Source organism: Pelmatolapia mariae, linkage group LG5 (assembly GCF_036321145.2).
Source record: "Pelmatolapia mariae isolate MD_Pm_ZW linkage group LG5, Pm_UMD_F_2, whole genome shotgun sequence".
NCBI classification, from domain to species: domain Eukaryota; kingdom Metazoa; phylum Chordata; class Actinopteri; order Cichliformes; family Cichlidae; genus Pelmatolapia; species Pelmatolapia mariae.
In genome coordinates, this window is record NC_086231.1 from 31982243 (window position 1) to 32010113 (window position 27871).

Consider the following 27871-nt stretch of genomic DNA (forward strand, 5'->3'; position numbering starts at 1 on the left):
AGCTTTCAAGCAGGTGCAATAGTGTTCTCTTTGACTATTTGTACAGCTACTTTGTGTGCAGGTCAGTGTTGTTAGATTTTCAATTTACGTATTTCTGCTGGCTGCCTTTGACCAGGGTAGGTGAAATTTGACAGTTTTTTTTCATTAGTTTAAAATAACTTATATGTCATTCATTTCAACACTGTTACCAGCCTTATTCTGGATTTTACTGTTTTATTATTGATAGAAACTTTATTGACCATTCCTGTACTATTACCATAACTTCTGTTTAACCCTGGAGAACCCATGGGGTCAAATTTGACCCCATGGTTTCCCTAGAAAACCAATGGGGTCGGCTCTGACCCCATTGCTTCCACACATTTGCTTCCACAAGTCTATATACCATAGTCATGAAAGCTGAGAACAGTGTCCATCCAGCCATCCATCCATTCTCTTTCACTTATCCTTATCAGGGTTCTTGGGGTTCTTGAGCCTATCACAGCTATCATAGGGCGAGAGGCACGGTACATCCTGTATAGGTCATCAGTTTGTCGCATGGCTAGCACAATGTAGCCCATTAATTCATTTGCCAAAGAGATCAATATCACAGTTAGATGTAATCCATCTTAACTTCTCACCATGAATCTTAGAAAGAAAGTTTTGTTTACACAACATTATGAATGGATTTACATGAAGAGGATGGTTTTCCAAGTTTTTAAAGATTAAGTTTAGTTTACTTGTGAAAATGTGTAGTACTCGCCCATGAAGACAGTCCTCATCATTTGTGGATCTGGACCAGCTTTTTTCACAGTTGGAAAACCTTGATGATGTCATCACTAAAATAAAGCAACATGATTTCTGACATCTTTTGAAAAGGAGGTATCATGGATAATGTATGTTCATGTGCCTTTGGTTTGTACAAGGGCTTAAAGGCTAGATGTGGGCCCCTGGTGCATCAGTCAGCTTTCTCAAGTCATCTGAAGTCATACAAGCCTAAAAACTGGTTGGCAGCTACCTGGCGGGCCACCAAAGAAATCACAAGCAGATTTTCAGTGCAGCACTCTCTTTGGAACTGATTTCAACAAACAGCCTCTAGCAACCAGACCAGAAATACACATTTTGTCTAGGTAACGGAGGTTGCCAAGGGGTTGCCAACCAGTCTATAGGCATATGTGGCTTTGGCCTAATGTAGGCAGGTGCACAAGCTAAATCACTCATTCTCTTACGTCAAAACAAGAGACTGTATTAAAAGATGGACACAGCAACTGTGATGTCACCCATTCTTTCTTGTTTTCCCCGTAGATGTAAACAAACTTCTTTATGAATCCAGGGAGTTGCTCTTTGCTGCTGCCATTAGAAAGAATGCTGGTCTAAGGCATTTCTTAACTTTAGTTTTCAGACCATGTCCATGTCCATCTTTATATATGGTTAATTGAAATATTGTTTTCTCATTTAAAGTCATTTCAACTAAACTACATTTATGAAATGTAAGTGAATAGATTAAAGTTACAGTTAGCTCACTGAGTCTCTCACTTCTAAACCCTATTAGTTGACAGCATTGTTTCAGTTTTATAAACAAAACATTGTTTGTGCTACTTTGCAGGAAGCAGTGATTTTATAGTGTTTCACATTGAGCGCGTGTCAGAAACAACGACCCTACAGTTGTCAGAACTGAAACTCTTTAATATTCTTTTATGCAAAACAGTGAACCAGAATAAGACCCCCAGCTAGTCAAATTAGTTTTGTGTGGACACCCCACTTCACATAAACTAGTTCAGTCAGTTTAGTTCAGAGATTTCCATTCTTCTTGGAAATGGTGTCATGTTGTTTTCTGCTGTTAGTTGCTTAACTCAACTCATTTCTTCATTTTTTAAAATGTTTTTCAAAGAAAAGAACACACTGCAGACTCAGTCTCCAGATTAGTGAATGTGAAAAGTGTTTTTCTTTCAATATATTTTTTAAATTAAGTTTTAGCTTTTGTGGACAGGAGAATTCATGCACAATGGAGAAATGTGTGTGTGTTTGTGTGCTAAACAGAAGGACTGCTATCAGCTGATGTTGACTATCTGTTAGACCCTAAATCCATTGGTCTTTGTTGTGTTAAGAAGCTTTGAAGGCCTCATCATCCTTACAAATTAAAATTTAGACTTGAGCCTTTGCACAGGTTGTAGGCAGTAATCTTTCCTTCTGACACTCTCGCTTTCTCTCATAACAACTTATTAGATGTGCTGCGATTTAATCTAAGCGCTGGTGCAAACATATGAAATGCACACGAAAGAACCAGACACCAGTTAAAGAACACCAGACGTAAAACCCAGCATGATCTATATGCTAGCTCAAAGTGGGGGCGTGCAGATCCCTCCTGCAGGCTCTCACTGAGACTGACTCTACAAATCTCCTGAGAAGTGAGAGCAGACTTTTCTCTTTATCAAGCTTCTTCCAACAAGCCGCCACTGGAACCATTGAAGAGATTCAACCGTGGAAGCAACAAAATGGCATGAATTTTTTATGTAGTAACTGTATTGTGGGGGGGTTCTTCATATTTTCTGCTGCAGTTCCCAGCTGTGAGGCTCCTAGCTCGAGCAAGCTCCTTGTAGGCTCACTCCCATGATGTCAGGAAGGGTGATCAGACAGCCATGAACTTCATTTCTTTCATGACAATACTCAGTCAAAGCCCTGTCAAGAACAGCAGTTGCTGCTTGCACCCCACCTATACTAATTTTTTTTTCTTTTTTTCTGTATGACCTACTGGAGAAAGGATGATAAAATCCCTCTCCATTGTCTGAAATACCACCACTATCTCCCACATTATTTAGGTGACTGACAGCTGCAATTGCCCAGCCAGCTATACAAGCAGGCAGTGTCGACAGAAGCCTGAGTAGCTGTGATGATACTGTATGGCATGATGATGTGGGTGTTACAGCATCAGCAATTTATGATTGAGGCTCTTTTTTTTCTACAGCAAAATTTGTTTTGGTGTCACACACAGAGCTGCCATCGCTCACACTGAAAACTGTAATTTTCAGTGGACAGTTTTTCTTCCCAAGGCTGCCTCAGCTTTTCTTTCATGGGTGAAATATTCCAAGGTGCTCGCCGAAACGCTTTCATTTAGATTTCTGTGTGCCTAACTGAGGAAATACAGATGGGCTGATTTTGGTTTTGGCGACATTGTTATTCCATTTTCTTCTGATTACCTGACTTCTTAAGTGCTGTAATTCAGGCTTACAAGGTAATTGTCAGAGTAAGAAGAATATTTACATAGACATCCTTGGATTTTTAAATTCCACATCAGTCAGTCAGAGATGCATTTGTGTGTGTGTTTATTAAGACATTGTTAAGTCTCTCTGTATCTATTAGTTTCCAATTAATGTAAAATACAGTAAATGGCCTGTATTTATATAGCGCTTTACTAGTCCCTAAGGACCCCAAAGCGCTTTACATATCCAGTCATTCACACATTGGTGATGGCAAGCTACATCGTAGCCGCAGCTGCCCTGGGGCGCACTGACAGAGGCGAGGCTGCCGGACACTGGCGCCACCGGGCCCTCTGACCACCACCGCAACAGGTGAAGTGTCTTGCCCAAGGACACAACAACCGAGACTGTCCAAGCCGGGGCTCGAACCGGCAACCTTCCGATTACAAGGCGAACTCTCAACTCTTGAGCCACGATCGCCCCGTAAAGTAACTTTATTGAACTTTTGTCCACAAATAAAGTTTATAATAGACTCATAAAAGAAGTTAGAATGAACACAAGCAGTAAAGCTGCCAAACCAGAACAACAATGGCCGTGTGGAGGGAAATGTGTATTTGGATGACTCTCTAGGTGTTCCTCATTAAGACAGATCCATTTCAACTTGCATTTAGTGATCTCACCACAATGTTAATAACTAAGTACGACTTTGTTTCGCCAAAAGTTGTGATGCTGTATAAAATTAAAAAACAAAAAGCAGTGATTTGCAAATCACCATATGTTTATTTACAAATGGTACAAAGGACAAGCATAAAATATTGAAACTGAGTGTTGCCAGTAAAACAATTAATAACAAAATAAGAGCACCGCGTAGAGGCTGAGTCTCCCAGAGGTAAAGATGGACAGGGTTTCAATGTTCTTTGAAAGAATGTGTGGAAAAGAAATGTTTCACATTATAAAAAGAAACATATCTCATTATAAAACCGCAAAGAACTTGGGGATTTCATTATCTGTGGCATCTGTGTGTCTTGCATGATCTCTGTATGCAAGGGACAAGGACAAAACCCAGAACTGAACAGCCAGGCACTCAGGTGGCACTGCAATAAAAATAGGCAGGACACTTACATGGAAGTAGCTGCATGGGCTGAAAAACCACTTTTTTATTTAAAACCGACCATGCAAAGAACACTACTGCCTGATCTGTGTTTAAATGACTTTATTTATTCATTTTTCAGAACAGGTTACTTAGCATATATTCTAACAGCCTGGCTCATGTTAACTGTGCCTACAGTTCAAACCAAAACATCTGGCTCGCTAAAAAAAATGAATACAAATACAAAAAGTGTTACATCACAGTGATAAATGTACTCGTCTTATCTTTTAGTTGTGTTCTGCAATCACAACATCAAAATGAATAAATAAATAAAGCATAAATCTAAATCTTGACCAACCGTGCATTGCCACCCCAAAATGTTGATTTATGTCTTGCATTAATAAGAAAGTCAAAACTTGAATACACGGACCCTTCAGGGTGTTTGATGTTTATGCAGATAATGCAAAGGTCAAGGTTAATATGTAAGATATCTGCAGGGCAAAAGGAAGATATGAGCATGGCAGTGTTACTGCCTTGAATTAGCACTTCTGTGAAGCTCTGTGAAATTCTTGTGGGTGTTTTATTACTTTGAGCGATATTTACTTTGACTAAAACATTTTATAAAAGATTATACCAACACCATTACTGTTCTGGTTGACAACATAGACAAATAATAGCTTGAGCCAAGAGCAAAATATGTTTACTTCACTGTATTTTTTTGTTGCTAAAATGTCTCATTTATCCAAAGACTAATAGACCCTCTGGTGATGACTTTAGCTTGCTTTATCTGTTTCTTTGTGTCACCTGACAAATGAGACTTTCCATTGTATTTTGCATTAAATTGACAACTGAGCCCAACCCACTGGAAAACCTGTACTGGGAACAATCAAATGGAGAGGAAAGGCCTCATGCAATATGGCTGCATATTTAGAAGCCTGAAATTTGAAACCATGAATTATTCATTTGTGGCACTTTAATGAATGAGAAAAGAGTTTGCCTATCATTCATAATCTGTACAGCTGCTGTAATGCGACTCTCTTGCTGCAGGCACTTAGTGGGGTTTCCAGCAGGCCATGTGATACCTACGCATGGGAAGAAGGAACTGAAATAAATGTTCAGTGCATGCAGAGATAAAGGAACTGCCTGTTTTTTTGTTTTGTTTTAATGTATTTTTGGTTTTACAGCAAATATACTGTAAAATATACTTTTCTAATAGCTCTAATACTAATGATTTACAACTGAAAACATTAGAAATGCCTCTAGTTTGTGTTTCCAAAATCTGTGCAACATACTGTAGCAGCAGGCCTCAGAGAAACAATCTGCAACACACTATCTGGATGCTCAGGATCAGAGGCATCTTATATATAGTGTATGATTGTTTGAAGGTAATGTTTAAAGCGTCACATACAATAATAATTACCAGCTGGAGGTACGAAGGAACACAGATGCATGCTGACACTATAATGGATCATGACTCATTTTCTGAATTTGTGCTCTCAGATACAATCTAAAATATTTTCACTCAATCCATTGGAAAAGTAACCTGATTTGTCCTTGATTTGCTTATTTATTTATGTGTTGGTTCCTGTTCCATCGGATTTGCGGTGATGAAGTCAGAGTCTCTGTATTTCTTGTCTGGATAGCCAGGGTGCCTTGTTATACATGTTAAGTATTCCTCTACTTATTCAAAACAAACCCCTGTTGCTGCTGCCAGAATGATAAAATGCACTCTTCCTTAGAGAGTCTATTTTCATCCAGGTCGACCATACGCTGTGTTGCAATAGTGAATGCAAAGTCTCTTTTCAGACTTCCCTATGCATGCTGAATTACTGTTATAGTCAAGGACAGTAAGACAATGATCGTTTTGTCATTATGACTAATTGCAAGAATTCTTTGATTATTTATCAAATGGCATTTGCGATTTCTTGTGTCAGTTGAAAATGTCTATAGACTAAGAGTTCTAAATATCTTGCTGGGTGAAAACACATCTGGTTGTGCTGATCACTTTTGAAATATGTGTTCTGTGATGGATTGACAACCCATCTGGAGTGTATATCATTTCGTTCACACTTACATAGCCGGGTGTATTAGTATAGGCTCCTCTTCTGCTACCTTACCTAAGCAGTTGTGCTTGAGTCATTTGAGGCTCTTTTATAAATGGTTACCTGGAACAGACTCTAAAGTGCTGAACTGAAGAACTTGAGTTCTGTGGAAAGTCAAGTGTCTCAGAGGAAACAAAGAAATTCCAAACTAAAAGTGTTGATTAATAAGGGTCCTTCACTTGCCCTCTTCAGGTATTGTTTTTCTTATCTATGTTAGCAATGGCATTTTATGGGGAACATGAAGTGCCCTTGCTAATAGCACTCACAAGTCTCTATGACGGTGTGTGGTTTAACATATCCATATCCACCGGGAGCTCCATAGACTATGTATAAAATATGGTTATGACCCAACCCAGTATCAAATCAAATCACTTTTATTGTCACATCACATGTGCAGGTACACTGGTACAGTACATGTGAGTGAAATTCTTGTGTGCGAGCTTCACAAGCAACAGAGTTGTGCAAAATACAATAATGTAAAACAAGCAAAATATAAAAATGGCTAATCTAAAAAGTAATAAATATATGTACAATATGTAAAGGTATATACATTACTGAATGTGTATACTAAATATGTTTTTCTACGTGTGTGTGTTTGAGTGTGTATATAGTATGTATATACATGTTTTACAAATGAAATAAAGTAAACAATAAAATAAGATATATAAAATATACAGAGGTTGGTATGTGCAAAACAGTGGTATTTATATACAGTATGGAGTGCATAATGTTGAAGTTCCAGTAGTGAGGGTGAGGTGTCTATGAAGTGTTCAGCAGTCTGATGGCCTGATGGAAAAAGCTGTCTCTCAGTCTGCTGGTACGGGACCGGATGCTGCAGAACCTCCTTCCTGATGGAAGTAGTCTGAACAGTTTATGGCTGGGGTGACTGGAGTCCTTGATGATCCTCTCCGCTTTCCTCAGGCACCGCTTCCTGTAGATGTCTTGGAGGGAGGGAAGCTCACCTCCAATTATCCGTTCAGAGCACCGCACCACTCTCTGGAGAGCTTTGCGGTTGTGAGCGGTGCTGTTGCCGTACCAGGTGGTGATGCATCCAGTGAGGATACTCTCAATGGCACAGCGATAGAAGGTCCTGAGGATGCGGGGGCTCATGCCGAATCTCTTCAGTCTCCTGAGAAAGAAGAGGCGCTGCTGCGCCTTCTTCACTGTTTTGTTTACGTGTACTGACCACGTAAGATCCTCAGCCAGATGTACACCAAGGAAGCGGAAGCTGCTCACTCTCTCCACAGCGGCGCCGTTGATGGTGATGGGGGTGTGTACTCCTCTGCACCTCCGGAAGTCCACTATCAACTCCTTTGTCTTTGCGACGTTGAGGGTGAGATGGTTGTCTTGACACCAGTGGGTCAGGGCGCTGACCTCCTCCCTGTAGGCCGTCTCATCACCGTTGGTAATAAGACCCACCACTGTAGTGTCGTCCGCAAACTTCACAATGATGTTGGAGTTTCTAGTGGCCGTGCAGTCGTAGGTGTAGAGTGAGTACAGGAGAGGGCTCAGTACACACCCCTGTGGAGCACCAGTGTTCAGTGTGATGGGGGATGAGGTGGTGCTGCCCAGTCTGACCACTTGGCGTCTGTCAGACAGGAAGTTAAGGATCCAGCTGCAGAGGGAGCTGCTCAGTCCTAGATCCTGCAGTTTCCTGTCCAGCTTCGAGGGAACGATGGTGTTGAATGCTGAGCTGTAATCTACAAACAGCATTCTCACATACGTGTCTCTCTTCTCCAGGTGTGACAGGGCAGCATGGAGTGTCAGGGCTATGGCATCATCAGTGGACCTGTTGTGGCGGTATGCGAACTGTAGAGGGTCCAGTGAGTCGGGTAGTGCAGAGCAGATGAAGTCCCTGACCAGCTTCTCGAAGCATTTGCTCACGATGGGGGTCAGGGCTACGGGTCGCCAGTCGTTCAATGAGGAGATGGTGGAGGATTTGGGTACAGGGACGATGGTGGCCATTTTGAAGCAGGCTGGGACTACAGACAGAGAGAGGGAAAGGTTGAAGATGTGTGTAAACACTCCAGCCAGCTGAGCCGCGCATGACTTGAGGACGCGGCCGGGAATCCCGTCCGGACCAGTAGCTTTGCGTGCGTTCACCCTCCTGAAGCACTTCCGCACATCCTCCTCAGACACAGTGTGCGCACTGACGTCATCCGCGGTGCGCACACTGTCCGGTCTCGTGGTGTTCGCTGTGTCGAATCTAGCGTAGAATACGTTTAGATCCTCACACAGAGAGGCCGTGGTCTGCGGTGTGCTGGTTTTCCCTCTAAAGTCTGTGATCGTGTTTAGTCCCTGCCACATACTCCGAGGGTTGTCAAAATGTTGCTCCACCTTGTCCCTGTACTCACGTTTGGCTGCTTTGATCGTCTTCCGGAGTTGGTAATGTGCGTGTTTGTAGTCCGATGTGTTCGCGGAGGCAAAAGCGGTGATCCGTGCCGCCAGTGCTGTGCGAACATCTCCGTTAATCCAGGGTTTTTGATTTGGGAAGGATTTAACTGTTCTGGATGGGACGACATCTTCCACGCATTTTCTGATGAATCCGCAGACTGAGTCTGTGTACTCATCAATGTCTTTAGCAGCCACGTGAAACCTTTCCCAGTCCGCGTGATCAAAACAGTCCCGCAGCGTAGACTCCGATTGGTCCGACCAACGGTGCACCGCCCTCAGGGTTGGAGCTTCCTGTTTCAGCTTCTGCCTGTAGGCGGGCAGGAGCAGGATGGAGCGGTGATCTGATTGGCCGAATGGGGCGCGGGGGAGGGCTTTGTATGCATCCCGGAAAGAGGTGTAGCAGTGGTCAAGAAGCCGGTCTCCACGAGTGCTGAAATGGATGTGTTGGTGTAGTTTTTGTGAGACTTTCTTCAGGTTACCCTTATTAAAGTCCCCGGTCGTGATAAACGCCGCCTCTGGGTGTGCGGTTTCCTCACTGCTGATCGCGCTGTACAGTTCCCTGAGTGCTCGGTCAGTGTCGGCTTGTGGGGGAATGTAAACCGCCGTAATAATCACTGCTGTGAATTCCCTCGGTAGCCAGAATGGCCGGCACTTAATCATCAGGTACTCCAGGTCCGGTGAGCAGAAAGATTTGACCGGGTGCACGTTCGCATAATCACACCAGCTGTTGTTGATCATGAAACATACACCACCGCCTCTGCTTTTCCCAGTAAGCTCCTGTGACCTGTCCGCGCGGTGCACAGAGAACCCCGGTAGTTGTATTGCGGAGTCCGGTACCTTGTCCGATAGCCAGGTTTCTGTGAGGCAGATCACGCAGCAGTCCCGCATCTCTCGCTGGAATGAGATCCGTGCCCGAAGCTCGCACAGCTTGTTCTCCAGAGACTGCACATTAGCCAGTAATAAACTGGGTAACGGTGGTCTGTTAGTGCGCCGTCTCAGTCGAACCAGAACGCCAGATCTTCTCCCTCTGCGTCGGCGTTTGCGGCCTCCACGGGCCCAGAACAAAGGCGTCTCAGGTGAGATGAATGGGGGGTCTGCAAACGGAGGGTCCGTGTTGCAAAACTTGAACTCCGGAAAGTGATGAGAAAGTCCATCTTTTATGTCCAGTAAGGTTTGTCGGTCGTACACAAGGAGACATGTGCTACTCGTGAAAAAATAAAGAAAAAGTAAAATTAAACACAAAAAACAGCTGTTGCTTGGGGGAGCTCGCGACGAGGCTGCCATACTCGGCGCCATCTTTGTTGATGACAAAGCGTGCAGACAGGCCAATCCACCGTGTGCATTTCATGTTTTGCCTCTCCCATGCAAGCATGAAATGAACATGCATGCAGAATTTGCATTACCAGCAGGGGGGGGATAATATATTTAAAACCAAGAAGTTTAAGTAGTGAGCAAGGAAGGTATAAAGTACATTCCAGGGTCCTTGAACCAATTAATACTGGTGCAACTTCCTTCAGCTTCTGCAATAAGTTGACAGGGTCTCAATAAACATGCCCATCAATGCTTCATCAGGCAAGTTGTAATATTTATTTACCAACAGGTACTGAAACTACGGATATTTACTGTATTTTATTTTTGTATTAGTTTTCTAAAATAACTAAATCACAGATCTAGTTTAGTTTTAGTTAACTATAATAACATGTTGGGTTCTACCCACCACGTTTTGAAGCCTTAAACATTAGCCTCTTGTTGTTATTTGGGAACAAGAATTGACCATATTTCAACCAAAGCTAAGCAATCTTGGTTAGCAAGCTGCAGCTACAAATTCTGCAGATGAAACACACAAACAGATTTATTAAATGCCCAAAAAGCAAAACCAAAATCTTCCTGGCTGTACCACATAGCAAGCCAAATTATTTTTCAGATAATTTTACCAAATATAAGAGAGACATCCAACTTAGACCTCAGTCATAGGCATAGGCATTCCCAATTATTAACAGTGTTGGTCAAGTTACTTGAAAAAAGTAATTAGTAACTAATTACTGATTACTTCTCCAAAAAAGTAATCCCGTTATTTACTGATTACTTATTTTTAAAAGTAATTAGTTACTTAGTTACTTTTTAAAAAACATGATATACAACCTGAATACGTAATAAAGCAACAGACCTTTCAGCCCAATTCTATTTTTTATGCATAATCCATCATATTAAAACTGAACCAAATGGAAAGCCTCTTTTTAAAAAAAATCTTTTATGAGTTTTAATTTTATGCACATTGCATTAAACCAAAAATTAGATTACATGCAACAGTCTTTGTCTTGAAGAAATTTATTTAACATTTAAACCTATTTTCTGCATATTCCAGAAAATAAAATAAAAGTCTTTTGTGTTTACACTCACTCTTTCAAATAGATGCAAGTAAAACACAGCAAAAAATAAATAAAATCAAAGATTCAGCAGCACTAAGTCCTGTCGCTCTTAAATCTATTGTCACCAGGAGTGGAGCAGGCGGAGGTTTGCCCAGCTTCGCAGCGGTTGTGTCATTGGAGGGATCCTGGGGTTTCTCTGTGAATGTCACATTCCCGTGGCAGCGTGCTAAATGCTTGCCCACGCAGAGTGTACAGCAGACGCTAATGTTTTTGTCACTTTTTACGGACTAAAACTTAAAGTAATGTGAGTACTTCCACGCTTTAAACGTTGCATGGTCGTACTCTCTCCCGTACTCCGTATTATCCATTGTTGATCTGCACACGTCTGTTGCTGCCACGGGCGTTGCATGTGCTTACGTCATTGTCATGAGACACACAAACAAACAAACAAAATCACGACAGTTTAGTAACGCAGTAACGCAGTGTGCTTACGGGAAAGTAACAGTAATCTAATTACTTTTTTTGCAATAGGTAACCTTAGATTACTCGTTACTTGAAAAAAATAATCAGGTTACAGTAACACGTTACTTGTTACTTGTAACGCGTTACTGCGCATCACTGATTATTAAGATAATTAAGTGTTTCCAAATAGAAATAAAGGAGGCAGTTAGAATTAGAGGCCAACCACGTGTTGTATATCAGCTAATATGTCAAAGTATGCCAAGGTTGAGGCTGAGCATTTTTAAGATGGAACTGAGTCCCCCTTGAGACCAGCCTCAAGTGGCACCTAGAAGAACTGCAGTTTTTGGTATTTCTGCAATGGCCTCCTTTTATACCCCAGAATTTGCCGCTTGCAAGCCACAAGCTGCCAGAAGACAAGTCCCAAACCAAATGAACAGATTTTCATGTGACTGATGATCCTTTTAAGTTTAAAAGTGTGCAATATTACGGTTTTGTGTTTGAAATTTATCTGGATCATATCTATTTAGTTTACTAACACAACTGGTCTACATGTATGCTTTTCTTTCATTTATATTATTATTTCTTTGATGAATGAGGAAACAAGAAGGTATGAAAAGGCTGTAAATACCACACTTTGGTCTCTCATGCGGCCAAAACTGTGAGTCATCTAAGTGTTGGGTTTAAGAGATGATAAGCAAGTTAACAAAAACATGTTAAGGTAATAGATACTCACTTAGGCAGAAAATGCTTGCTTGGTGTTTGAACCAAAATCTTTTTCTTGCATTTCTCAGTGAAAAATGGATTTGAAAAAATTCCCAACACAGAAACTGGTAATATGCCCCATTTTAAAGTTCAAGGTTGAGAGGCAGTGCTCCTTACTTACTTGCAGTAATATCAAAGGAAACGTATCTTTGAGACTTCAGGGGCTTTATCCAGCTGTAGTAGATACCTTGGGATTAAGAAAGGGCTGTGCATCCTTGGTTGTCACACAACTGCTAAAGTGCACAATTTCGAGCATTGTTTTTAGACATTATCAGACAGTTTCAGGTGTGAAACCACCATTACTTGTGTAACGTGAGGGTTCACTAGATGGTTTGGAATCTCTCTGAATAATTAGGAACAGCAAGATGGAGACGGATAACTTTTTTAGCAGCCTCTTTACTCTCAGCACACAGCAACAACAACCAACACTTCCTGTGTACTGCCCTCATGAATACTTCACTGGCCTCTCAGAAGCCAGGAAGTCTTATACTCAGCTCAATGCAGGGAAAACAACTAGGTAGATATAACACATACTTATTACTGCTTTGAACATGCATGTGTAAACATTCAAATGTGTAAACATGTAAATATCAAAACACGTAACCACCAAATAGCTACATAACTAGCTCTATAACCCTTGTAAACACCTCTTTGTATATCAAATTAGATTTTAAATTTACTTCTACACTTTACACTTGGATAGATTTACAGTCAGAGAAATGTAGTCCGATTTGTGACTTTGCAGAGATGCATAAATTTGATGTGTTAATTAAATCATGTTAAGTTTCACCTGAGGAACCTGAGTAATTTTAACACCAGGGAACTGATTAAGCAACTTAATTCATGCATGCAAACATCATACCCTAAATATCACCTAGGATAAAACTCAGACAGAATACTGGTGTGTTGTTAGGTTTGTGTTGTGTCTACAGGTTTTTTTCTTTATAGCTATAGTTTCTTTTAGTCTCTCTGCCTGTTCCTCTGAGGCACTGGTTTGAATCTGGAAATGAGTCAGAAAGTTTGGAGGGAGAGCAGGATATAGGGTTGAAGATATCAAAGATTCTGGGAGATAGCCACCACTGACTTCTTACTTGGAGACAGGCAGAGAGCAGGAAGAGAAAATTGTTCCTGCTGGGATGAAAGGTGTGGGAGAGCTATACAATTTTTCCCCAGATTTTTGAAACTAACTAGTCTCTCCTGCCTATCACAGAAATAAATTAGCTTGCATAGGTGTCTCAGTTAGCCAGTGCCCTGTGTTGATGTGGATGAATTTTCACTGATGATGAATAAATGTTCTATTTCTGGCCTTGTTTCATTATAGAATAGAATCAAATGGAACAGAATAGACCTTTGTTGTCATTGTACATGTACAACAAAATTGTAGGTGCTTCACACCAACTGTGCTGGAATAAAATATATAGTAGACAGCAGGAATAAATAGTAAACAGGAGAAATATACACAAAAAATAAGAGAAAGGCACACATTAGAGAACAAAATAGTTCCAAAGTAGGGGTGTGTTTTGATTATCGATTTATCGATTAAAATCGATTCTAGCTTGGTAATACGTGATATCGATTCATTAAAATCCTGAATCGATTTTTTTAATATAAATTTATTTTGCCCGAAATTCCAGAATCTCAGGTTAAACCTCACAAAATTTCAACAACCACCAAACAGCTAAAACAGTAAATGAGAGCAGGTACACGGATTCTGCACAAAGACATAAACACAAAGCGCGGACCCGCCGACGGATCAGAATCAGTGAGATGTCGCTTTTCTCACCCGACGGCACGGACACGGTCGGGGCTGAAAGCCGACAGCTCACTGATTCTGATGTTTCGGCGGGTCCGCGCTTTGTGTTTACGTCCTTTTTGCGCTGATTCTGAAGCTGCAGGTTTATCTCTCTCCAAACAATATTGACTGAACCAGCAGCAAAAGGAGATCCAAACTACGCTTCACATAAACATCGTCATGAATTCCCTCTGACTTTTGCTGTTTTGCTTCCACCACGATGAAATCACACTTCATGCACAGCTCTCTCTCTCTCTCTCTCTCTCTCTCTCTCTCTCTCTCTCTCTGTACTTCAAGAACAGTTTCCTGTCTAAAAATCTGTTTTCTGCATTATTCGCTTGCTTATTACGCACAAGTCTACCGTTGTTTACAGCGCTGTTGGCCGCTGTTTTTTCCTTTTACTTACTTCCGAAAAGAAAGCCTCATTTCTGTTGTTCATTAGGCTACTGAACAAATGTAAACTTTCTAAAATTATGCAAAATTGCAAAACGCTTAGCTGTGTCTCTAATAAAACTTCTGTAACTTTGCTCTGCTTCACTTCAGCAGCATCAGGTAATGTTCATATGTTGATTAATGGTTTTCTTTCGTTTTTGATCTACTGCAGAATATTTTAATAAAATCCCCGGAAAATCACCTTCATGTTTTTCTGTGTTTTATCCTCAGCTACTTTGACACAAAGGCATCTGCTGTGATGCTTACACCTTTGATAAAGTCTCGCAAGTGTCAGCTTTCTTTTTATTGATATAAAAATATGGAAATGTACTGATGCATGATCTGAATTATAATATTTCTGACTGTCTGAGGCAAAATTTCCCCGATTCAAATCGAATCGAATTGAATCGAATCGTGGATCGAATTGATTCGGGACCTTGTGAATCGGAATCAAATCGATTCTAGAAATCAGTGAGAAAAGACTTGGTGTGGGTGAGTTGCCTGATTGATTACTCAGACCATGGCTCAGATTGGTGAAGTGGGTGGGGAGGGGTCGGGTGTGGGGGGTAGTATTTGCTGACAGTTCGAATGGCCCAGGTGAAGAAGCTGTATGTTAGTCTGGAGGCGTTGGACCTAATTGACCTGAGGAGTCGATCAGAGGGCAGCGGGTCAAACAGGTGGTGAGCACAGGGATCGCCTGGGATGGCCCTGGTTTTCCTGAGACGAGAGGATCTGGCGATGGCCTCCAGGGGTGTCAGAGGGTAGCCAATGATTTTTTTGGGCAGTGTTAATAACCCTCTGCACAGCCTTCCTGTTCTCAGTCCTGCTTACCAAACACCCAGGGAGTAGGAAACCACCGAGGAACGTTAGAAGGCCAGCAGCAGCTTCTGGTCCAGGTTATTCTCCCTCAGGACAAGGAGGAAGAGCAGCTGCTGCTGGGCCTTCTTTACCAGGGAGTTGGTGTTGTGGGTCCAGGTGATAGCAGCGGAGATGTGGGTGCCCAGAAACCTGAAGGTCGAGACAGATTCCACCCGTTCTCCATTCATAATGAATGAGAAGTGGACCTGTCTGTCCCTCAGCTTCAGGTTATTTTCTGAGCACCAGTGCACGCTGTCTTATCTCCATCAGACATGCGCCCAACCATGGTGGTGTCATCTACGTACTTGACATTAAGGTGGTTGGGTCTGAGTCGGACTGATTGAGGCCAGTTGGTGAGGACGTCTTTGATCCAGGGGAAGGTGGCAGGGGGATCTGAAGGTGGTTCAGTTGGTGGTAACGATGTCTGGGATTATGGTGTTGAAGGCTGAGTCCACAAAGAGCATCCTCACTTAGCTCACTTTGTGAAGGTTAATGGTGTTGGCATCCGCCGTGGACCAATTTGCTCTGCAAGGAAACAGGTAGGGGTCGAGGGAGGGGGGTTGATGGTCTTTAATGTGTTGAGACACTATGCACTCAAAACACTTGATGACTACAGACGTGAGGGCTATAGGTCTGTAGTCAGTGAGACTGTCTATTCCAGTCTCTTCGGGGATGGGAATGATAGTGGAGGCCTTCAGACAGGTGACAAAGGTGGCATGAGTCAGGAAGAGGTTGAACAGCCTGGTGAGGATCCCTGCAGCAGTATGCTGGGATATAGATGCCATTGGGGCTGGCAGCTCTCCTGGGGTTAACTGCTCTCAGTCTTCTCCTGACCACATAGATTTTCAGTTAGGAAAAACCCGGATGGTTTTGGTCGCTGTCACATTCTCTACACAGCACTTAATTAATGTGTAGTCTCTAAATCCTGCTGTTCAAAGATGGACCAGTCTGTCAGATCAAACCAGCCCTGTAGCTGGGGGATTTGGAGGACCCTAGCCCCATCACCACTTAAAGACTTTCTTGCTCGCTAAAAGAACCTCATGGAAGAAAGGTTAAATAAACCAACACTCACTGATCCATAATGTAGCCATGGGGATCGTTTTTGTGGTTTGACACGTCTGCCATTTCCATATGACTGGATTTTTTACAGTCTACTTGAGGCATCATAAAAGAGGAAAACTACAAAGATGGTGATTCCCACTGGACTAATATAATAAGAGAAGTTCTGTGTTTGGCAAAAGAAATGGTTGGTCATTTACCGTCAAACCTTTAATTTAAAAATTAAGAACATGGTAGATTTGCACTGGGTTAAGATAATATTAATGACAGCCACAGCTGTAAGAAAAATATTGGAAGTCCCAGATAATACTATTCCTACTTAAACAGGATTGAGCGGATACATATGGATAGTGTAGACATCTCTTGCATCTTTAAAGAAAAAGATGCAGGTAGGTATGATTTAATCAAAAATCCAATCAATATATTCCCAACATATGCTATCCCAGGAAAATTCCATTTTAAACGATGCAAGCAACAACAATTGAGTGGTTATGCAGACAATTTTAGAGCATAGGCTAGTAAGTTTCATTACAGTGAGCTGAGTCTTGAATTTCAATGCATTTCATTTCTTGAAAGGTTTCCACGCTTTTAAACAAGTTCCCAACGGAAGCTGTTTCTCTCTGTGTTTTCCTCAAGTATATCTCTTGTGTAATACCTGTTAGCTCTAAACAAAATCATTCTCAAATTAAAAATGTTTCAAGACACCTCTGATGCTTGCAGTGTACTGCTTGCAGTTTTTTTTTCCTTTTGGTTGCTCTTCCTCGTATTATTATTATTATTATTATTATTATTATTATTATTATTATTATCATTATTATTATCATTATTATTATTATTATTATTATTATTATTATTATTATTATTATTATTATTATCAAGGCCAGGGCAAGCAAGACTCTGTCCACCTGCAGAATCAATCAGTCATTTTGTGATGGCTCTGCAGGAGTCTTGCTGGAAACCAAATTACACTGAGTAAATGGCCTCTGTGGTGCCTGTGCAGACATTCAGGTCATTATGATTAGTTCTGCAGTGTCTCGAAGCACGTGTTTGTGATATCTGACTTTTCTTCCTAATAAATGTTATCTCCTGTAGAAATGTATTTTCACATTCAGGAAAGTGGGACCAGTGTTTGTTAATGCAAAACATGTCCTATTTAATGTTACCCTTAATCCTCTGTGCTGTCATATATGGAGAAGGGGGCAGCTGCTCAGCACAGTAGCTCTCATTCATACTATGACTACACCTTTGTAATTGTTGTTCCTCAAAGGTAGGAGCTAAAATGGGTCACAGCCATTGACACAAGCTTGAAGCTAAATGAGGTGCTACAAAGTATTATAAAGCCTATGGGTGCTACTGCCCACGGAATTTAGTTGATATTTGTGAACCTATAGTCCTGTGAAAAAGAAAGTACAGCCCATGACTCAGTAGCTTATAACAACCTTTAATAGCAATAACTTGAAGAAAGCCATTGTTGAGGAATTTTGGCCCACTCTTCCTTGTAGTGTTGCTCCAATTAACAGAGGTTTCCAGGCATTCATTCATTGATGCATCTCTCTGGAGATCCCACTACAGGATTTCATGACTGCAGACTGGACCGAAATCCTCACCTCTGTTGGTAGTGATGGTGTAAATCTCCTCCATTTGTGCAAACATGCTCTGTTTGGTTTTTGCTAAATGTGATTCTGTGCATTACTACCAAACATCTCCACTTTGGTCGTGCCTGCTCCAGAACATTTGCATTTTTGTATAGATGCAACTTTGTAACCAAAGCTGTGTTGCGATGTTCTATTTAGAGAGAAGTTTTCTCCCGGCATCTCTTACCAACGAGCCATACTTATCCAGTCTTTTGTAATTCTACTGCCATGAACTTTAACATTTAACATGCTGACTGAGGACTGTTTTGTTAGATGTAGATCTTGGGGTTTTTTGCAGGTTCCCTGAGAACTGCATCTTCTGATCTTTTTTCTAAATTTGCTGGGATGTCCACTTCTTGGGAATTGTGGAAAATGTGGCATTGTGTCAACACATACCGCAGTGCTCCAGACTTGCAAACTGCTAAAACAACTTCTTTTGTAGTGGTGATCACACTTGCCGATGATCAGTAAATGAAGTGCATTTTATTATCAGCAGCATGTGAAAAGTAAGGATTTATCACGGGGCTGCATACAATTCTCCCTGTACCACTCCTAATACACTGTAAACACTGCAATAGTTACATCCTTTTTGCACATGCTCCACAGTAAAATAGCGAATGACAAAGTTCACAGGTTAGAGTCCAATATCAATCATATATATTCCACCTCTGTAATATTCTTTGTCAATATTCTTGATCACCACCTCTGTTAATTCTTGATATTTATAATTGAGCATTTTTAATATATTAGTGCTATTTCTTAAATTTGTAAAATCTGTAACAAATTGTATTATTTTAATAGTTTAGTCTGTTACTGTCTTGGATTAACTGTAGCCCACATAATTTCCTTAGGGATTAATAAAGTATTTTGATTCTGTGACCAATTTCTTTTTCACTTGTCATGCTTTTATCACAACTTGGTTGGATTACTGTAACTATTTCTATGTTGGTGTTAGCCAGTCCTGCCGGTCTCAGGTTCAGGTGGTGCAAAAATGCTGCAGCCCAACTTTTAACTAGAATATGGAAGAATATTACTGATGTTTTATCGTCATTCAGATGGCTGCCTGTCCATTTTAGATTATTTTTAAATGATTTTGTGTGTTTTTCAGTCCTTAAATAGCCTTGCCCTATCTTATGTCTTAGAGCTGCTGTATTTGCACTGCACCCCCTTTCCTTGTTGCTCAGATCAACTAATCAACAGTAATATCTCCCAAATTGTGGAATTCATTGCCATTTTACATTAGCTAGTTCTGTTCATTCCTTTTTTCAGTATGTCTTATTTATTTTTCATTATTCATTATTACACAGCAGCTATGGAAATGTTAGAGTCAATAAAGATGAATAGACCAAATAATTAATGTGACGATCTGTGAAATAACTATATATGTGACAATAAGACTTTAAGATTAGAACTACTAAAAGCACCAAAAGTACTAATAAAACAAAAATAAAATTCTCTGCAATTTTCGTTTTCATTAAATCTCCAAATGCTTTTCTTTCAACTGGAAAAGCTATACGTACTTAATACAAACCCAATTCCATACATGTTGGAATATTTTCCATTTTCCATGATTGCTTTTGTTTAATAGTCAAAAAAGTAGAATTTCAGTAATTTTACTGATCAACTTAATTGTGTTTTGTAAAATACACAAATTTGCACATGACTACTATTAGAGCAAACACAAACAGTCATGTCTAAATAAAAAAAGAAACATATCGCATATTGTAAACAGTCTGACATATAAAGCTTTAACTTTACAGTCTTTACATTAAACATAATGAACAAAGAAAAGATGAGAATTATTTTGACATTTCCACCCTCTGAAAACTGTATTTAATTTCTAAAGTGGCTCACTTGAGCTAGAGAATGAGTCACTTGAACAAGGACACTATAGGAATGCATCCAATCTATCAGTATTCACAACTTATTGTACAACAAAGGAGCAGTTGGACTGTTTGATTTTTAAATGCTGATTGAAAAAACACCATGAACGAATATTATATTTGGCCGAAGGATGAATTGTTGTTTTAGCCATCCTACTGCGAGCAGCAAAATTATAATTTTCATATAATATAATCATAAAAACAATTCAACACTGTGACAGGATAAAGCATTTATTCTGATTCCTGCAGATCCATATATCTGAAGGTTTTTCCCTCATATAATTACTTGTAGCAACTCTCCGATGTACATTTTCTTTAGAAATATATCACTTATTAATCTTGTATCACCTTGTGCCTTCACTCTAGGGGATTTTAAAGGAATAGCCTGTTTGGTTGCGCAGATTGTATGGTTGAATTTAAACTCGGTTTGAATTCTCTTGTCGTGAAAGTATTATTACAATCACTCAACATTTCCTCTGTTTTTTTCTTAGCTGGCCAAAGGACTGATTGTGTCTTACCTGTGAAGGAAAGAGCAAGCAGACTCTACTTCCTGTGAGTACTCAATCAGTGTGAAACATGCTTGTCTTTGGCCTTTGTGATTTATTGCATGCTATAAATGACTGAATGACTATAAATGACCATTTTTCCAGGTAAAGGAACGGTGGTAGCATAATCTGCTCTTCCTAGGAATGTGTGGGTAGGCAGATGTATGTCCTGTTCTAGCAATTCTCAATTTACTATTTTTCAAGTATTTAAAGTATTACACTTTTTAGGTTTGCAGAGGTAAAGCTATTCATCTAAAACATGCAGTCAATAAATAAAGACACTTTGATGTTGTTGTTGCTATGCTAGTCAAAAAGGGCTATTTTCGAACTTTACTTCCCTGATGAGCTAGTTTGCAGATTAAATGTGAAGGTAAGTCTATTTAAAATACAATTTCCCAAAAAAATATTAGTTTAGTTGTATTTCAGTAAAACAACTTGTTTACCAACATAATCCCCAGAAATTTCTTGGTACCTTAAATGTCTATATCTGGATAATATTAAATTATTTGGATAAGAGGCCACAATAATGACAAATTATATAAAGCAATGAGTAATTGTGATAGAAACATTTTGTTAATAGTAAAGAAACCCAATATAAAATTGTTTAAATCAGTTTCCCCATCCTCACACCTCATTTTCTTCCTCCATGTTCCCCATTATATGTTTTACTCTAATATTGTTGAGTTGTTGTAGCAAGGTGAGATACAAACTGTCTATCAGACATACAGTATTGATAAATCATATTAACTTTCATTCATCCAGTAAAAACAATTGACATTAATTATTACAACATAAAATGCACACCCAAGCAATGCTTACAGTAGAGCGAAACTGAGATTACACCAGAGATTACAACATGACTGACATGAAAAAAGTACATATAAAGCAATATTATTTTGAAGTTTTACTATATCTCTCACACAAATTGCAGGAAATGAAAGCTAAAGCCAGTATATATTTGTTCCACAGTGTTAGCGTTGATGTTACAGTGTTACTGAGAAAAGTAACCAATCACAGTATTTTTACGTTACTAAAAGTAAACACCCCTTTACTTTAAGGTTGTGCATACTCATCACATTGTGCCGAAGGTGTTTAACCTACTGTAGATTTACCTCTAAATGTACTGACTTTACCTCAATGGATAGCAATTTGATATTGGTAGCATTCCCCCTTACCACATTAGCTGCAACTAGCTTGCTAACTTTACAGCAGTTTTGGAGCTCTAGCATCTTTCACCTCCTCAGCGGCCTTACAAGCATCATTTAGGAGCTGCACTTAACGTAACCTGGATGTTTCTTAAAAATGTGAAATGGAGCTAGCAGACATGGACTAGCTCATTGAGTAATGGCTCAGGTCCTGTGGGGAAAAAAAAAAATTCAACTCAGGAAATCATGACTGCTTAAAGGATGGTTCTGTCCTTCTTTGTAAGCCATTAAAAAGTATAACCTTCAGTTTCAGAAAACTGGTAGAAGCATTTACAACTATACAACTGATCACAAATTCTGGCCTAACCCTGCCGCATGAAAAGCAAAAGCTGACAAAAGACAGCTGAGAATTCTGTATCTTCTTTCCTTGAGCATTTATTCAAGTATTCACCTCACATCTGAGGTCTTTCTGGTCCTTCCACGCCCTAACTTCATGTACAGTTCTGTTTGCTAAGTCTGTATTGAATTGGCAGGGTGTTAGCTTTCAATATTCTTCTCCTTCTCCTACTCAGTGTTTGTAATATGCACTTGTGCAATGAGTGACAGTCTGCCACCTGAGCTGCAGCACTGCTCACGCTCCCTTGTGGCTGATGGGATTTAAGATGGACTGTAATCTGAGATCAGGTGGGTTTGTGGATATTTACAGCTTGGATAAGATAAAACAAAGACTTTGAAGTGACAGCTCTACAGTGAAGGCATATGTTGATATGAGCATTAGCATACCATATAATTACTGAACAATCAGGGAGTGAGGATGTGTTTTCAGGCTGTTGGTACTTTGTGCTATGATTACGCAGTCTTTACCTGGCTCTGTGTGATGCTGAATGTTGCGTTTATCTTGGTTGTCCTCCCTGCTCCAAAAAAAGAGGAAAAATGCCTTAATTACCTCTCGCAAGGCTGGCAAAGTTAATTTCTGTAGTCACATATTTAACCAATTACTCAGAGTGTAATGAAGTGGAACGTAGTTCACTGGAGTTCACAGGACATCCCCCACCCCGCCTTTTATTCTTAGCTTAGTTTGGCTGTTTCATAGTGGGAAAGGTAATCTTCACTAAATGTTAAACCAGGCAAAACTTCACTCTGGATACACAGATTTATCCGTGTCAGTACCCATTCCTCATGTAATCATTTTAGCACCGTTATCTCAATATCATGGGCAGTGGGGGGAGAGAGGTGGGGGAAAGGACATTATCTATGCTGGGTGTTACAGTATTAGGGATTATCCTTGACAGATAGTTTCCCTTCCAGGCACCATTAGCTTGGCCTCATCCCATTTGGTATTTCCAACACCTGCGACCACCATCCACTGGGCACAAGAATTATTACCATTGTATTTTTTCTAGGGTATATAAATTAATCATGGGGATCACAAGCAACTGCTTTAAATTTCTGGACTGTGACCAAGAAACACATCCTCCCTGAGGATGCCAAGGACCTATGCATCATTAAAAGAGACTTGTGCTGTCTGACACGGGAACAGTGCCCGCTCCCTCACTTATATACCTTATGGGATTGGGGCCTCTGCACTACGCATAAATAGCTACTGTCTATTGCTAAATGCGACCAGAATCCTTGAACCCGACTTTGAATGATGAACAAACGAGGATGTTTGCAAGTGGACAGAATAAAGTTGATCATCCCAAAAGTGAAAGTGGACGACTGAACATAAATTAACATCTGTCAGCGAGCAGAGCAAGTCTACTAATGGCTTTAGGCTGCAGGGGCTTGTTAGGCAACCTCTCCTATTGGCTTTAATGGTTTCATATCCTCACAATCCATGAAATACCAACGACTCTAATTCCTAATCTGGTATCTTCATATTGGCAAATGGCCTGTCTTTGACTCACATGCAAAAATGAATGATGGGAGGATTAATATAGATAATGCAGTCCTATCTACAAGTTATACCTCAAAGAGTGCAGCTAGATCTTCTTATCTTCTTATACGAGCTTTCAACTCTCTGAAACTCTTTAAAAGGCACGGTAGTAACTGTCAGTGAAAAGCAAAGAAGCAAAAGATCTGCTTTTTCAGTGTTTTCATCCAAGTCTAATTTGACTTGTTCTGAGTTCTGCTCACATGGCACTTAGCAAGTGTGTCTGAATTTTAAAACATATTGATTAGGAATTACTTACAGGTGCTGGTCTATAACAGCATTGATCACAGATAGGCATTTTGACAAAATGTCTGGAAAACATTTCACATCGATTGAAAGTGTCTTCTGGGCCAAAATAAAAGCCTCGCATCTAACTGTAATTACCATATGCAGCTTGGTGTCATTCATTTAGAATCTCTTCATCCAGCACCTTAATCAACATATAATTACCTCAGACTCTAAAGTAGGCTGAGAATAGCACAACGCGAGGCAGTTTATTGAAAGAAGGGAACATTTCACACCTCAGAAGCCTAAGTAGGTCAAAAGACTGGCTTCTGTTGTTAGATGGATAAAGTTTCTTCATTGCATTTCTGCACAACAGGAAATGCATCAATCTAGTGAGTCTCATAAGGAAAGACATCAACCACAACTTTTATTGATCAGTCCTTCTGTATTTGATTGAGACTCATGACAAGGCTGTGGGCAGGATGACAAACAAAAAGGCTGAAGGTTAAAAAAGTGGAAACCAAATCAATGATGATGACTGACAAGACGAAGCTTGGATGAACACTACTGAGCTCTCTCAGAATAAATAATAGAGAGAAGAAAAAATTGACCGCATTTCCTCCCTACACGTCCATTCTCCCTTCTCCTATTCATGATTTTGATTTGCGTTTTTCTTACATTCATCTGTCCGGGCCAAATTGTTAAAAGAACTGAGATGAAATAAAAAAAAAAAGGAATATTTAATGTTGTGGTTGCGGACATTATCTGTTTTAGCACCTGTTTTTTTTTTTTGTTTGTTTGTTTTTTTGTCTTGATTAACTGCAGCTAGCAATTGTTCATTCAAGTAAGGTTTTCAAATTTATTTGTCTCCAAAATTTACAACAACCTTGCCAGTCTAACAAACTTCACCTTACAGTAGTTACCCTAATAAATTTTCTCAAAGCTGTGTAACAGGGATTTTTGAGTTACACAGAAGACTACTAAAGAAGAAGACTGCAGGAGGCTAAGTTACCCTCGAGGAAACCCTGCAGATAACACTATCATCCATGTGCTCCTCATGAGTGTAAGTGAAATTTGTTTGCACTTGTCTGAGCAGCATTCAGTCAATCTGATTGTCAGTAAAATTAAGGTGAATGTACAAGTTTTAACTGTTCTTGTTCACTGTAGTTAGTGTTGTACGCATACAAACACAGTTTAGCTTTCAGTATGCGTTCCCTCTTTGCCTTTGTGGCATTGTTGTACAACACTGACATTTTGTTCAATCACTGGAAATGTATCAAACACTGGATATTAGGGATGTAATAATTCTCCAAAACCACATTTAATACCTTGATTGCTGTTTGTTGACACCTCAATATTATATTATTTAGAGGGAAAGTAAAAAAAAAAAGAGTTTTTTTGCCACAGGCTTGATCACTCAGTCATGCATTTTCATTTTACTTGTTGTCTGACAATAATACAGTTCATTTTAATTCGTTTTTTGAAGCAGTTGAAGCGCAGTAATTGAACTTTCTTATTTGACAGTGCTTTATAAATACAGCTGTAGCAACATGAAGAACCTTGATTCGAGTGGTTATGGCATTTCCCTTCTATAGGAAAAGATCTGTTTGAAACTAGGAGGGTATAGTGTTTATACTTTACTCAACTCAAGGCGGGAATACATCTCATCTGACGTCGATTGCATCGTAACAGGAAACATCAAGTTGCCTGAACTTTAGTCCAAATGTGCCATTCTTAGTAAATCAGTCAAAAGTTCAGAAAAGCGCAAAAATGTGTTAAAATATGCTCATTTGATATTTTGGGGGTTTTGTTTGGCTTTTTCTTCTTCATTTAGTTATTTATTTTTACAGAGCATTTAAACATTCCCTTTGCTGCTGAAAAAAACCCCACTTTTAATAACTGGTTAAAAATCCTTTGGCAGCAACGTCAAACAAGCATTTAAAGCTGCAGAGCAAAACTGCAGGTTCAAGAGGAGTTTGGGGCCATTCTTCACTGCAGAGTACAAAATGAGCAAATATTTATACCTGGAAAAAAGAACTTGGCAGGTTTTCTGACTTTTGTTTTTATATTTTACATACAAGTTAAGCTTATATAAGTTAAAACAGTGTGTTAACCATTAGTCAGTACAAAGCTAGTGCAATGAAATGTTTGTTTCCTATCTTTATTGAAGGCAAAATGTGTGGTAAACATGTACTTAATAAATCTTGGGGGGTCAACATATCCATATCTCTTATAATATGGCAGGCGGTCTAATAATGTTTGGGGTCAGAGTTCGATTTGGTACATTTTTAGGTACGTGTTGCATAAATGCTGTGTCAGCTTTGTGGATTCTGCTTTGCTTTCCATGAACAGAGAGTCAAATATAGTTAGCAAGTTGAAAAGGCAGCCTCCTGACAGTGATCCAAAAGCGTCACATTTGTTATTTTAGTTTGACCTGCTGATTTGAATCATTATCAACACAGCCATGTGTGACACACAGCTCATGCAGACAAATACTTTAAGAAGCTCGGTAACCGAGTGTCGCAATTTGCATCAGTGGTTGAACTTCATTTCCAAGTCATAACTCAGTCAGATTTAAACACGTACTGTGGTCATGGCACACACAGGCTAAGACTCAGCATGACCAACTCTTTCCAAGCACATAGTTTGCACAGATGTTCACTCTGAATATTTGATCTATAAATCTGCCAATCTATAAATTTGTTCTATAAATCAGAGAAGAATTCATTTCCCTGTTTTCATTTTTTAAGTTTTTTTCAGTATTTAAAAGAGTATTATGTGTTTGTTTCAAATGTAAGAAAAGTAGCCTACATACATGACAGCATTGTCCTTACTGTTTTAGTCACATGACCCCAAAGCACTACTTTTTGACTGAAGCACTGAAGCTTTCACGTCTTTTGTCCAAATATAATATAGAATAAAATGAAATAAAAGAAAAAGATTGCAACTCTTAAGACCGTAGAAGCTTCACACATGCATTCCACAAAACTCTTTTCAAATACATATAAAGTGTGTAAAACTAAACTAAAGACAATAATGCAACAAAATAGCATAAACACATGTACCCTTATAGTAGTTATACTATATCTTTCCTTTTTCTTTCAACACAGGCGCTAATAGCATGTCACAAAGATGTCAGGCTCTGTTTACACAGCTTTAAATCATTAGTCTACCGTGTCCACACACTTACAGGGCAAGGAAAAACAAGCTGTAAACACAAAACTGGCATATTATTAACATTTAGTTGTTATGTTTAACTTGTAAGCAAACACATGCCTAATTACATATGAAGCAACATTAGCATTCATTACAAGTTTGCTTCATTTGACAAATTCAAGACCACCGTCTCCTGAGGTAAATATTTGGCTAATCAGCTCTAAAATGCTTGTGCCCCCGCTATAGCTGCTACCTAAGAACTCCTTCCTCTTGTGTTTGGAAGAAGCCACTAATGAATAAGGTATGCGTGACAAAATAGGTTGTGGGAGCTAAATAATAATAAACTAAAATGCTCTTTGGAGCTGCAAAAATCAGCTTGTGTTTCTGTGTGACTCTTAGATATTTGAGCCACCGATCATTTTAAAAACATGGCAGATGTTATGTCTAGATACAATATGTTGAACAATAGAGCTACTCAAAAGCAGCTATATGTGTTATTACCTCTTTATTACATATAATCCGACCCGACAGAGTCCCAAACAATTAAAAATTTGCTTATTAATTCTAAGTTAATGTCAAAAGTTTGAAGCTTTTCTCCAATAATATGTCTGTTTCCATTCATCATTGTGATAAACTTACCACACATATTGTACAGTTTGGGGTTTTTTTCTGCTTGAGTTTCTCTTGGAGATAGTGTAGCAGTGTGTACACCAAATATCAACTCCCCCATCGACTGCTAGCTGGCCTTTCGGCATGGGATTTTGGCTCTGCTTATTTGGTTGAATGAATTATTAATGGCTCACCGGTTTTCCACAAGTTCCATCTTTTTCTTATTTTTTTCTCTTCCCTAGCAGGCT

General features: G+C 39.7%; 1 protein-coding gene across 1 annotated transcript in view; it reads left to right on the plus strand.

Moving 5' to 3' along the window:
• Positions 1–27871, plus strand: part of LOC134627251 (contactin-4) — a 130201-nt gene that overhangs the window by 46026 nt on the left and 56304 nt on the right. The window contains exon 2 of the mRNA XM_063473207.1: positions 20502–20562. The gene's annotated coding sequence lies outside the window, so the exon portion shown is untranslated. The remainder of the gene's footprint in view (positions 1–20501; positions 20563–27871) is intronic.